Source organism: Aotus nancymaae, unplaced genomic scaffold (assembly GCF_030222135.1).
Source record: "Aotus nancymaae isolate 86718 unplaced genomic scaffold, 86718_ANA_hifiasm-v0.15.2.pri h1tg000014l, whole genome shotgun sequence".
In the NCBI taxonomy this organism is placed as follows: Eukaryota; Metazoa; Chordata; class Mammalia; order Primates; family Aotidae; genus Aotus; species Aotus nancymaae.
The window spans coordinates 54,582,792-54,595,782 of NW_026988425.1; the positions used below are offsets into that span (position 1 = coordinate 54,582,792).

The 12,991-nt window shown below is 41.2% G+C and overlaps 1 long non-coding RNA gene and 1 pseudogene across 1 annotated transcript in view; one reads left to right on the forward strand and one right to left on the reverse strand.

Moving 5' to 3' along the window:
* LOC105720618 (protein SET-like) overlaps positions 1-2,860 on the reverse strand; it is a 62,286-nt pseudogene extending 59,426 nt beyond the window's left edge.
* LOC105720644 (uncharacterized) overlaps positions 1-12,991 on the forward strand; it is a 43,184-nt gene extending 30,193 nt beyond the window's left edge. Inside the window, exons 2-3 of the long non-coding RNA XR_010342591.1 lie at positions 10,179-10,297; positions 12,919-12,991. This is a non-coding gene — a long non-coding RNA (uncharacterized LOC105720644). The remainder of the gene's footprint in view (positions 1-10,178; positions 10,298-12,918) is intronic.

Consider the following 12,991-nt stretch of genomic DNA (forward strand, 5'->3'; position numbering starts at 1 on the left):
GGGGAGGGGGGATAGTGGGGGGGTGGGGAGTTGGGGAGGGATAGCATGGGGAGAAATGCCAGATATAGGTGAAGGGGAGGGAGGCAGCAAATCATACTGCCAGGTGTGCACCTGTGCAACAACCTTGCATGTTATTCACATGTACCCCAAAACCTAAAATGCAATAAAAAAAAAAAAAAAAGTAATTTCCATGAGATTCTCCTAAATGGTGAGATCCCCTGATGTCTTCAAAATATAATTCAAATTACAACGTTCCTTCACAGGATTTTTAAGAACACACTGCATGGCTGTTTTGGTGCAACATACAGAGATAGGTGCCCTGATTGGGGGACTACACCCTGCAGCCAGATAGCCTCTGATCAATTGCAAGACTGTGTTCCTTCTCACCTCCTTTCTCCTCTACCTCTATGGTTCCTGCTGTACCCCAACCCACCCCATTTCCATTGCAGTGGAATGCTCTCCCATGTCAGCCAGTAACATGGACTACTGTCCCACACCTGCACCATATTCAAGCCAGAGTCACATTTTCCTTTGTTGAATCCTTTGCCTGAGGAGTGAGACTTCTGAGAGTCCCTAAATCCTCCTCTCAGCTCCTCACTCCAGTGGGAGACTTCTGCTGGCCATGCTCATGTTTGTCAGCCCCTCCCTGCCACAATATTTGATTTTCTTCCTCATTCACTCTCTTTATCTTGTGAGTCCAGAAGAGAGAAAGATCAGGATCTCACAGCAATGTAGGTAGTGGCTCGTGGGTTATGGCCCCCAGCCAGCACTCAGATCTTCACTCACCTAGCCACTTCTGCTTTGGCACTGAGGAGGGAGGGGCTTGATTCAGGAAAAGAAGGCACTGCTTTGGTTGGGTACTATTCACAGACCATGTTAGAAAGACCCCTGGCCCGGGGCCCTGGCCCAGAAGGCCCCCATGGAGATTCCCATCAGGACAGTCTGGTTATGTACATAGTCCTGAAGATTCCTCCAAAATCAAAAGGTTCCTCCCAGAGCCCTGGCAGAGCAAGGTCATTCCACAGACATGCCAGGAAAGACAGGTAGCCAGAGTCTCCGTGGACCTCCCTCACTGCCTCTTCTCCTTATCTGACTCATTCCTAAGCAGATCTCCGTCACCAGCTTCTTCTAAGTAGCATTAAATTATGATCCTTTTTTCTTACTCCAGAACTGATCAGATGCCAAGGTCCAGACACTTGTAATTAACACCAGCTCACAACTGATTTTCCTACCCCCTTTGGCCTCAGGAAGGTTTGATGAGCAGGAGAAATAAATGTCACTTAGCTACCATCCTCTGCTCAACCTCCAACAAAAAAACTCATATTACCTAAGTACAAAGCATAAAATACTGCTGACCTACCCTGGCTTAGAGATTCTCCTTGCATATAGTAAATGTCTCCCCAAGCGATATCATCTTAAAATCTGAGACACGAAAAAGGAACCAAAGTCCTACATGCCTGAAGAATTGCATAGCAATATATTTAGTTAACATTTTCTATTTTATTAATCAGGGTATACAATTCAGTTGTTGATGAGATCTGCTCAGGCTTCCCAGCCTCTCCTTTCTGTCATCATCCTACATACCACCAGAAAAGCAGTATGATATTGGGAAAAAGAGATCTAAAGGCAGAAGACTAGAGCTTCACTCTCAGCAGTGTTATAACTGAGTGACTTGGCGAAGTCACTGAAATTCACTGAAACCACAGTTTCCCCTTCTGTAAAATGGACATAACAATATCAGCCTCACAGGGTGCTATGAAGGAAGCAAATGAAATAATGAAAGTAAACATCCTTTTAAATTATAAACAGAGGATAAGAGAGAGGAGAGGGGGAAGGGGAAAAGAAGAAGAAAGAAAAAATCTATCTTCCCCCACACCTTCACACTAGGTGAAATAAAATGTTTAGACAGAAAAACCTAAAGAAGAGAATCCAAATAAAATATTCTTAGGAATTGTCAAAGGGAGAAGCCACTGGAATCTCCAAATCTGGCCAAGAGCTCAGCCTGAGCAGCATGTTTTGAACCCGAGTCCATGGAACCCTGTACTAAAGCTTTGGAACTCTGACCTGCAGAAAAAAAACCAAAATACTTTCCTCAGCTCATTCCCTGTAGTTTAAAAACAAGAGCAACTAAAGGGCAAGCTTGGGAAGCAAGGGGACACAAACCTCTCAGGCCATTCACTTACTTTATCCCCATGGCAAATCAACTTCAGGAGAACATTTCAGCTTTGTATGTCCTGTTTGGTCCCACTCAAATGGGAAGTTCTGCTGGAGGCCGGAAATAGAAAACAGGAAGTCAACAGAACTGATTTTCCTAACTGCCCAAATGCAAATCCGTTATGGATGAGAATTAGAGTAAAATGTAAACCTGTTTTTAAGAAAGAAGGTCACATGCTGACTGTGTACAGAAAACATCCTACTCCAGGGAAGAAAGACAGAAAGGAAAAATCCATCAGCTTCCTTCCTTAGTAAAGGAGGATTGACAGAGCTGGACTGACAGTGAAGTAAAGGTCACGAAGGGTGTGCCCATCAGAACCACACTGCCACTAAAAATAATGAAGTGTCCCACTTCAATGCAGACACTATTCTCCAAGCTGTTTCCTCTAAAGGTGCTTTTCTTCAAGGAAGCAGAGACTAAAGTGACTCCCCTCTCAACTTTCTCATTACCATTAAGACTATTTTCTTAGAGTCCCACGTTTGACACTTTCAAGTTGAAACTCCAAGCTCCACCCCTCCCCCACCCCCGCTGCATATAGATCTCTTAGTTTCTATCACATACCATCATATCCTCCTTATTTGCATCAGTCAAATTCTGCTCATTCTTCTATCACAGCTCCTCTGACATTTGCCAGGCCTCACCTTTTCCTCAGTCATTTCTGGTCTGAATCCTCAGTTCCCCATGCCTGCTGCCTGCTCTCTTTTATAAGCATACCAGATGAATCTTTCCAGTGTGCTGCTTCCCCTTTCCCCAGGTCTGCCACAGCTCCCTACTACCTACTGATCACATCTGAGTTGCCTCAGCCAGTGGTCTCGCCGTATCTACCTAGCTTAGGCTGAGTGTTATAGGAGAAACTGTACTAGTCCGGACACCAGATCGATCAGGTAAGACTCTAGCTTGGGGAAGCTTTATCACATCATATAGTGGCTGTGTGGATTGAGGAAAATTATGAAACTTCTCTGCACTTCAGTTTTCTCATTCACAGAATGAAGATAATAACACCTACCTATACAGTTACTAAGGATTGAATAGGATAATATGCACAAAGTGATCCTAGTGAGTTTCGGTGAGAAGAATGAATGCTTATGAGGTGCTTACCACATTCCAGGTTCTGTTCTGAGTGCTGTACCTGTGTTTACACAGGTATTATTATTATTCACCTTATTTTGCAGAAGAAAAACTTGAGGCAAAAGAGAGTAAGTAAAGTCACGTAAAAATCCGTAGAAGAGCCAGCCTTTGAACAGCCTGACTCCAGTGCCCGCATGTGTAACTCCATGCTCTACTGCCTCCCATTTCCCCTTCCCTCCAACTTTCACTGGCTAACACAGCCCACAGGCCCACCTAAGTCCTTCTCATCCTTCCAGCCTTTCCTCCACATTACAACTTCCCGTGACAGATGTTACGCTGCATTTTCTCTCCAATCTCACCTGACGTCTTCAAGGGAGCAGTTCAGTTATAGTATTCTCTCTATACTCAACTCTACCATCTCTCTACTTTGTATCTTGCCCTCACATACACATAAGCTTGTCATTGTTCTTCAGTTCTTTGGATATTCCATTCCTAGAAACTACATCTAAAAAATAGACCACATCCCCAAATTCCATCATGTCCAAAAAGAAATATGTTCTTTCCATCAACACCTCAGCTGCCATCACCAAGTCAACTCACCTGACTTCCATTCACTTATCTAACAAACCTTTACCAAGTATCTGCCATGTTTATTTTGTCAATGAGGATGACCTGGGACTTGTTCCTTTATGAGCTCACAGTCTAATGAGGAGATCAGTGTTAACACAGAAAATGTAAATAGGTTGTGACAAGTACTAAATGCATGCTGCTAATGGCATCATCACCTCTGGCTCTTCTCACCTGCATTACCCATGTCATGTCATGCACCAAAGCTGTCACACTGCCCCTTCCTCTTCATCTTGGTGCCAGCTGAGATTTGCTTGCACCCTACCTTGTTCCTGAACTATTGCAGCCCCACACAACTTATCTTACTGGCTTATTCACCTGCCCTTCAAAACTAGCCCACCTCCTGATGCTCAATAACCTGATGTCACTCTCATATTTAAAACCCATAAATGTGGATGAACCAAATGCAAAGCCCCGAGCTTGGCCAGGCAACGTTGCCTGGAAACTTGACTTACAATCCTTACATTGCTCTATTCCCCCCACATACACACACTGCATGCACCACAGCTAAAAGAGACTTCCTGCAATTCTCTAAAAATGACTCACATTTCTATTTCCTGTTTTTCCCTTTACCCACCCTGGCCTCTCTCCCTCTGCCTTCATTTTTTCATTAAACTCTGGAACTCAGGTGCTCCTGCTCCAAGGTTTAGGTCAAAAGTTACCTCCTCCATGAAATTTTCTCTCATTCTCGCACAATGTGTGAAAGCTCCATTCTCTGATTTGCTTTAGTTGTACATTTGTACATCCCACCTTGCACTACAGTCATTTGTATATTCATCTTATGGTTTCTGTGCTTTAGGACAGGTACATTGTCTTAATCATCTTTGTTCAATACAGTGCCTAGCAGAGTCCCTCAAGTAAAATATGTGCTCAATAAATAATAGATGCATTTTTTCATTTTTTTTTTTGTATGTGATATAGTGAGGAAAATATCTCTTGAGAATCAACAAGCAGAAATCCAAGTTTTTTTTTTCATTACTATCATCTGTGTTGATTAATTTTATATGTCAACTTGGTTGGGCTTAGGGATGCCCAGATAGCTGGAAAAACATTATTTTTGGATGTGTCTGTCAGGGCGTTTCTGGGGGAAATTAGCATTTCAATCAGTAGACTAAATAAAGAAACTCTGCCCTCACAAATGTGAGCCAGCATCATCTAATTTACTGAGAGTTCAGGTACAACAAAGAGGCAGAAGAAGGCAAATTCTCTTTCCTTGAACGGGGACATCCATCTTCTCCTGCTCTGACATTGGAGTTCCTGGTTCTTGGGCCTTCAGATTCTGGGACTTACACCAGTTCCTCCCTACACCCCTAGTTTCTCAGGCCTTTGGCATCAGACTGGGAGTTATGCCATTGGCTCCCTTGCTTCTCAGACCTTTGGACTCACACTGAATTATACCACTGGCTTTCCTGGTTGTCCAGCTTTAAGATGTGGTTGTTCAGCTTTAAGATATTGTGAGACTTTTCAGCCTCCATAATTGCATGAGCCAATTTCAATAATAAATCTCTTCTTATATATCTATATATTTCCTATTGGTTTTGTTTCTCTACAGAATCCTAATAGATTATCTAATTACTTATCCAATAAGTCTTTTCCTCCCTAGACAATATGTTAGGCACAAGGGACACAAAAATAAAAACACAGACACCTGCACTCAATAAACTTACATTCAGTATCAGAGAGATTGGCACAGAATACAAATAAAATAAGGAGATATATGCAAAATAATATGAATTGCAAAATTACAGCAATTCATCACCAACTACATGTGTGACCTTGGGCAAATCACATTGTGAGCTAAATATTAATAAGTTTAAAATGCAAAATCAGAGGAAGGCTATGAATTAATGATTCTAACCATTGTGAGGCCTCCTCTGCTGATGGCTGGCACACAGGTGTTAGAGCTTATGTTTGCAAAGATCCATTACTGATGCTTTAATTCTAAGGAAATTATGTAGGCAATATCTAAAGAAAAGTTTAAAAAACAGCAGCCAAAATTGATAATTAAACAATGAAAAATTTGATCATAAGTGATTTATCAGCACCACTTGATAAATACATAAGTGAAATTTAAGGCCCTGAAATGCAGGGCAAGCCTAGTAGGAATGAATGTCCCAGTGGATGAGATGCTGTCCTCGGGTTCCCACATTCCACCACCAGTATTCACCATATCTGGTTGGCAATGTGTGCATGTGAGTCAGCCTCCCCTCTATGACGTGAGTAGGGATCGCTTTTGGCTCAGCTCTGTATCCTCTACACATGATGCTTGGCACATAGCAAGTATTCAATAAATGTTTATGAATGAAGCAATCAGTTACTGTCACCAAGAATTTACTGGGAATTTCACATGCTAAATCTAGAACAAATGATATGGTTCCTATCACCAAATAAAACCAATGAAAAACCTAAGATGTGGCCAGGCGCGGTGGCTCACACTTGTAATCCCAGCACTTTGGGAGGCCAAGGTGGGCAGATCACCTGAGGTTGGGAGTTTGAGACCAGCCTGACCAACATGGAGAAAGCCCATTTCTACTAAAAATACAAAATTAGCCAGGCATGGGGCGCATGCCTGTAGTCCTTGCTACTCAGGAGGCTGAGGTAGGAGAATCACTTGAACCCAGGAGGCAGAGGTTGCAGTGAGCCAATATAGCACCATTGCACTTTTAATCTTGTTGGCAACAAGAGCAAAAAGCCATCTCAAAAGAAAAAAAAAGAAAGAAAGAAAAGAAAAACCTAAGACGTAAACTGCAAATCATGACTTGGTATTAGATAGGGGTCATTATCTTGGCCACCAAGAAGTAATTTCAAAATAACAAATTCTCTTTGTATTTCTTAAACACTGTGAAAAGGAATCTCAGTCTGCAGCAACAATTCCAAAACCCCTTCATTTCGTGTGGTCATGTCACATCACACAAGCCCTGTCACACGCCTCTCTCCTTCATACCCTCCCTCCAAAACTGCTCTCCCAGAGCTAGTCCTCAAGCCTGTGCCCTTCTAACCTTCCACCTTTTCCCATGATTCCGTATCACAAAAGCCCAAAAGAATGGCTCTGGCAAGATCTAACAGTCCCTGAAATATCAGGAAGAGAAAGAAAATAAATAAGTAAAACTAGAACAATTCTTTGTAGGCAGTAAACCAACATCTCAGATCTACCATATATTGTAACTGTTGGCCTGATGGCATGTAGATAAAACTTAAAGGTACCCAGAGAAATCAAAAATGGTACAAAGAAACAAAAATGTTTAGATTTTTTAAGCAGCTACAATGTTTGGGAGACTTGTGATGCTCGATCACAAAATATCTATTAAGTACCTGCTCTAAGAATTTGTTTTGAAAGAGATACTGTGTCGGGGGTACCCAAGACCCCCGCTACATTTAGACATCACTAGAAGGACCCATGGGACCCAGTGTGGAGCTGTACTTTAGCTAAGATTTATTCCAGTGATATAGTAAGGATACACAGCCAGATCATAAGGGAGAAAGCCACAGGCAGAGTCTGAAGGATTTTATGTGCAGACTTCCTTATGCTTCTGCCCACCACAGGAGATCACATAGAGTACAGCAGGGAAAATGCAGCAACTTGTATATGACATTTCAGCCCAAGGAAGCTTCTTTTTAGAAACTCAGTGCCCAAGGTTTTTCATGGGGCCGATCACATAGGCACTCCCTGCCTAGCACATCAAAATAGTCCAGACTCCAAGCAGGGAAGCAGGTGTTCAAGCATAAACTGTGTTGTTTGGACAAAAGTCAAGGCACAGTGAACCACACTTATCAACTGACTGTTGACTGAGAGCACTCCAAGGGCCGACTTCCCAGTTACCAACCAAACGCTAACCTGGCAAGTAGGCCTTTCTAAGGGTAGCAGTGTCGAGCCTGCTATGTTAACTCTTTCCTGCACAGATACAAAAACCCAGTTTTTGTTTCAAGGCAATTAACATCAACAGAAATAAGATTTATACATAAAAATATGCATTGCATACAGTAGCATCCTAGGTAACACTAAAGCAGAAATTCCCAAAATGTCCTCAAGCACTTTTATCAGCATCATCAGGGTGCTGGTCAACTAGCAGCTGCAGCCCAAACCATCCTGAGAAATAGAAGAATGAGGCATCAGTAAGAGCCACAGGCTGAGAGGAGATTACAAAAGACCTTGAATACCATAATGAGACATTTGAATTTGATTTCGTAGTCTTGGAAAGACGCTGAAGGTTTTCCTTTTTCTTCACCAGATAACAAGATCAAAATAGCATTGTTTGGAGGTGAATCCGATCACCCTATGTAGAATATACTGAAGGAGGCTAAGACGAGAGGCCAAGAAACCAGAAGCTCAAAAGGAAAGAAAATGATCGTAATATGTAGGGACCACTCATTAGGAATTAGACACTCAGCCTTCTAAGGCAGTTGCTATTGTTCCCATTTTGTAGCTTGCCAGTGTCATGCAAGTCAGGACAATAGAAAAGGAGCAGGGAATAGAAAAGGAAATAAAAAACCGAGAATAGGAAAAAAAAAAAAAAGGAGTGATGAGCCAGTGCTCAAGGCAAGGGAGAGGAAGTCATCACAGCTAACTCCTGAGCATATCTTGTTCTTTCCTTCCTTTGGGCCTTTTTTTTAAGGAAAGAAAAAAGAAATTTTTTGGTTCATATAAATGGAAAGTCCAACAGGTAATTGGATTCAAAGCATCAAAGAATCTCTTTAGGACTCTCTTTGTCTATTGGTCTCTTGGTTCTATTTCCTGTGGTTTTCTTCAAAAATTTTCTTGTATCTGCTCTGCAGCTGGGAAAGACACGCTGCTTCCTTATTTGGGCTGCATTGTCCAAATTTAACAGTTCCATCATGTATTTATAATGCAAATAACAAAGCAATAGCAACAATAACAGTAATAGTAATGGTGTTAATAACTAATATTAAAATATATTTAATGCTTTTTGCTGAAACTTTTTTATTAATGAGTATTTTACATTGATTCTAATTTTCACTTGTTCAGATCATGTTTTAGTGATTTTTTTTAATATACTTTAAGTTCTGGGATACATGTGCAGAACGTGCAGGTTTGTTACATAGGTATACACATGCCATGGTGGTTTGCTGCACCCATCAACCCGTCATCTACATTAGGCATTTCTCCTAGTGCTATTCCTCCCCTAGCCACCCACCCTCAACAGGCCTTGGTGTGTGATGTTTCCCTCCCTGTGTCCATGTGTTCTTATTGTTCAACTCCCACTTATGAGTGAGAACATGCGGTGTTTGGTTTTCTGTTCTTGTGTTACTTTGCTGAGAATGATGGGCCTTTTATTCTAAGAAGACAGGGAAAAAGTCATCTTCCAAAAATGGTGGAACATAAAAAGAGAACTAAAAGCAGACATAGCCAAAAATTTTCCAAATGACGTAAGAGAGGTGAAGAAGGAATAGGATGTTCCGCCTTCTTCCTGACTCAGACAGCAAGGAGTAGCTAAACTGGTAGCATTCTTTCATCTTCATTATCTCAGAGAAATTTACGCTACTAAAATTGTTTCTTCTTGATTATTTCTCTGATATGATGCAACCCCACAATCACTTAATAACTGAGCTACTCTTGAGACTAATTCTTAAGGTGTCTAAAATGAACAATCCAGAAGCATCACAGTCTTATCAGGACACATTTATTAATCACTTGATTCCATCAACGGTGTTAGTGACACTGATCCCAAGGACTTTAGAGGATACAACACAGAAATCTGCTCGATTGATAAATACCTACCTTAGTTCTTACTTCATAAAAGCCAGAATTAAGTAATAAGGCATGACAAGCCACTGTTTAAGGGGAATTAATCTGTTGACTCAACTGGCATTTAAGAAGGAGGCCAAAGACCATTAGAACAGATTGAAATGAATGTAGCAAAATAACTCAATACTAGGATACTGATCTTATCTTGTTGAAAATCACTCCAAAATCTTTATTAGCCCTTGCCATAACTTCCAAGTGAGCTGCCTGTGTCTCTCTTATTCAGAATCCCTATTAGCCAATTAAAGTGCTCAGCAGTGTGGCCAGGAAACGAGAAGGAGGAACTTGAACAAAATCCTTAAAATAGACCTCACCCCAAAGGCTTATGGAATGTCCCTTGTGATTGGGGAGAATTCATTCTGATTTTGGTAACCAGCTCAGTTACAGCTTGCTTGAGAATTCTTTTACCGTATGAGGTAAATGCCAGGAAGAAGTGATATGAAGGGATTTGCTCAGGGTAATTGATGTATTTCTTTACATTTCAGCCTGCCTTGTACTTTCATGCAGGTTGAACAGAAGTGTTTTCTGAGCACGTTTTGTTACAGCCCTCTGAGATGGTGTAAAAGAATGAAAGAAGACATGACCTGCTTTCCAGGATTTTCAGAAGAATGTTGGGATGAATACAGGTAAAAGCAAGATGAACACACGCAGGTGACTGTTAATGAACAGTGGCTAAATGCATGGGTTATGGGAGTTGAACTGCCTAGGTTTAAATCCTGGCTCCACTAGTTACCACTTAGAGCAAGTCATTTACTCTTTATAAGCCTCAATTTCCCCTTCTGAGAACTGGGTTGATAACATTCACCTCATAAGGTCCTTGTTAAGGGTGGTAAGGTAATAAACATAAAATGATCAGCACATAAAAGGCATTCAACAAATGTTAGCTACTATTATCATAAAAATGATTATTTTTGTTTTTACTGCTATTACTACTACTCCTACTGCCTTGCTACTCTCATCTATATTTTGCCCCATACCTTAAAGACAAGCTGTATGCCATGGTCCAAGTCAGATAGAATATAATGCATCTCAAGCAGGGAGGCTAGGAGGCTCAGGGTCTGTCAAAAATGGCACAGAAGAGTATTTCCGAGGGAGGAGATGGCTGTGGAGTGAAGCAAGCAGAGCCTGGATAAAGTAAGTAACTACGTTTGCTCTAAATGACTTCCGGAGCCGAGAAAGAGCACATGTTCACAGATCATATGATTTTCAGAGCTGGAAATTGACTAAGAAATCCTTAAGTTACTTTTTTTTTCAATGCAGCTTTTGGATAGCCATAAAAATCTTAAGCTTTCCTTTAATGTTATTTAAATTTTTAAAATAAATTCAGTAACAAGAAAAAAAAGGATGAACACAACAGTAACTTTGAAACTATTTTATTTATATCTTAAAAGATACGTATTTCTTCCTTTGATCATGTGGCTACAATGTGAGCACTGAATCTGCTTGCTCACCACCAGCTTTTCACTCCTAAAGAGTGGAGAAAACAGAGCCGGAGGCAGGCTGCGCTCCATGTCAAGCTTATCTGCTGCTTTATTTTCAAATACCTTAAGACCCTTTCACCCTGACTTTGATACACCCCATAGCGGGCCAGGACCCTGCTTACTCCAAAACCATAATTTTGCAGACAACAGGACAATGAGACTCCACTGACTTATTGTTAGCCACACAGGTAGTTGGCAAAGAAAGGAATCAGAAATCCTGATGATGGAGAGGAAGATTCAGAGGAGAAGGAGAAACAGGAAAATGAAGGCTTGTAATAATTTGCTGTGGAAAATCAAATGATGTGGGCAGCAAAAAAGAGACTTAAGCAAAAAGATTTTTTATGAAAAGCATTCTTGCTGCTGTATGCAGAGTGCAATAAATTAACCATGTCATATTCCTTATCTCTGCACCTTTTGCTGCCAGAACCTAAAATATATACTAAGAAAATATATTTAAAGGTAAAATCTGGTTGTTTCTGTTTTTCATTTGAGTAAATTTTCTATTTATAATCAGTGATTAACCCATTTTAGGAATGAAGTAGAAATGAAGGGTTTTCTCCCCAGTGGTAATAACAAACTTGAAGGCTCTATAGCTAAAAATACAAATCCCATTTTGTTGCTTCTTTATTGTTGTTTTTGAGACAGGGTCTTTGTGTTGGAGTACAGTGGTGCCATCATGGATCACTGTAGCCTCGACCTCCCAGGCTCAATCAATCCTCCCACCTGAGCCTCCCGAGTAGTTGGCATGCAGGAACACATCACCACACCTGGCTAATTTTTGTATTTTTAGTAAAGACGGGGTTTCGCTATGTTGCCCAGGCTGATCTCAAATTCCTGGGCTCAAGTGATCCACCGCCTCGGCCTTCCAAAGTGCTAGGAATACAGGTGTAAGCCACTACATCTGCCTATAGCTTTTTCAAGGGCAAAAAGTTACAAATTGAGCACTCATTATCTTAGAGTCTTTTCAATGTTCTCCAAATCAAAAGTCAAGTTTCAGTCCTACTTCCCTAAGCAGAGAGTTCTTCCCAGCTTAGAGTTGCATTTCAAGGAATTGATGGCAAGGATTTTTCAGGTACAGGTATCATATTTGAAAGTTTAATTCCTTCCCAGCACAACTGTGTGCATATTGAGCTAATACAGATGTGTGTTTTTGGTAGACTCTCAGCAAATGTTTGATGGTGACCTTGGTCTGCAGGACTTGACCACCACCCTTAGCTTTCATAGCCTTTTCCCAGAAGGAACCAGAGGGAAAAGTAACTTCAAGCCTAGAATTATTCTGTTTAGCCACTTCTCCTGTTGCTTACCAAAGGCTTTGCCACTGAGAATACTGATAAAGGGCAACATAAACACATCTATATGTGAGTTGCCATCTGAAAGTTAAATACACTTGGTGCTGACCAATAAACGGTAGTGCTTTTTCAGAAGAAAAGAAGATACTCCTTTTCTCTTGGAGCCATGAAAACCAGGAAAGAGTATGGGGTAGGGGGCACTCCAGAGTCTCTATATTGGAAGAGACTGAAGCAGGAATATACCTAGAAAAGAAGCCTAGGGGACTTGACTCTTTTTTTTTTTCTTGATATGATTTCAGTACCCCTCCAAAACTCGTGTTGAAATTTAATTGCCAATGTAATGGTATTGGGAGGTGGGGCCCTTAAGAGGTGATTAGGTCATGAGGGCAGAGCCCTCATGAATAGATTAATGCTGTTATCTCAGCAGTGGGTTCCTGATAAAAGGATAAGTTCAGCCTCCATTTGCTCTGTTTCTAGTGCTCACTTCCACCTTCCATCCTTTCACCATGAAGGACCCTCACCAGATGCTGGCGCCATGCTCTTGGGCTTC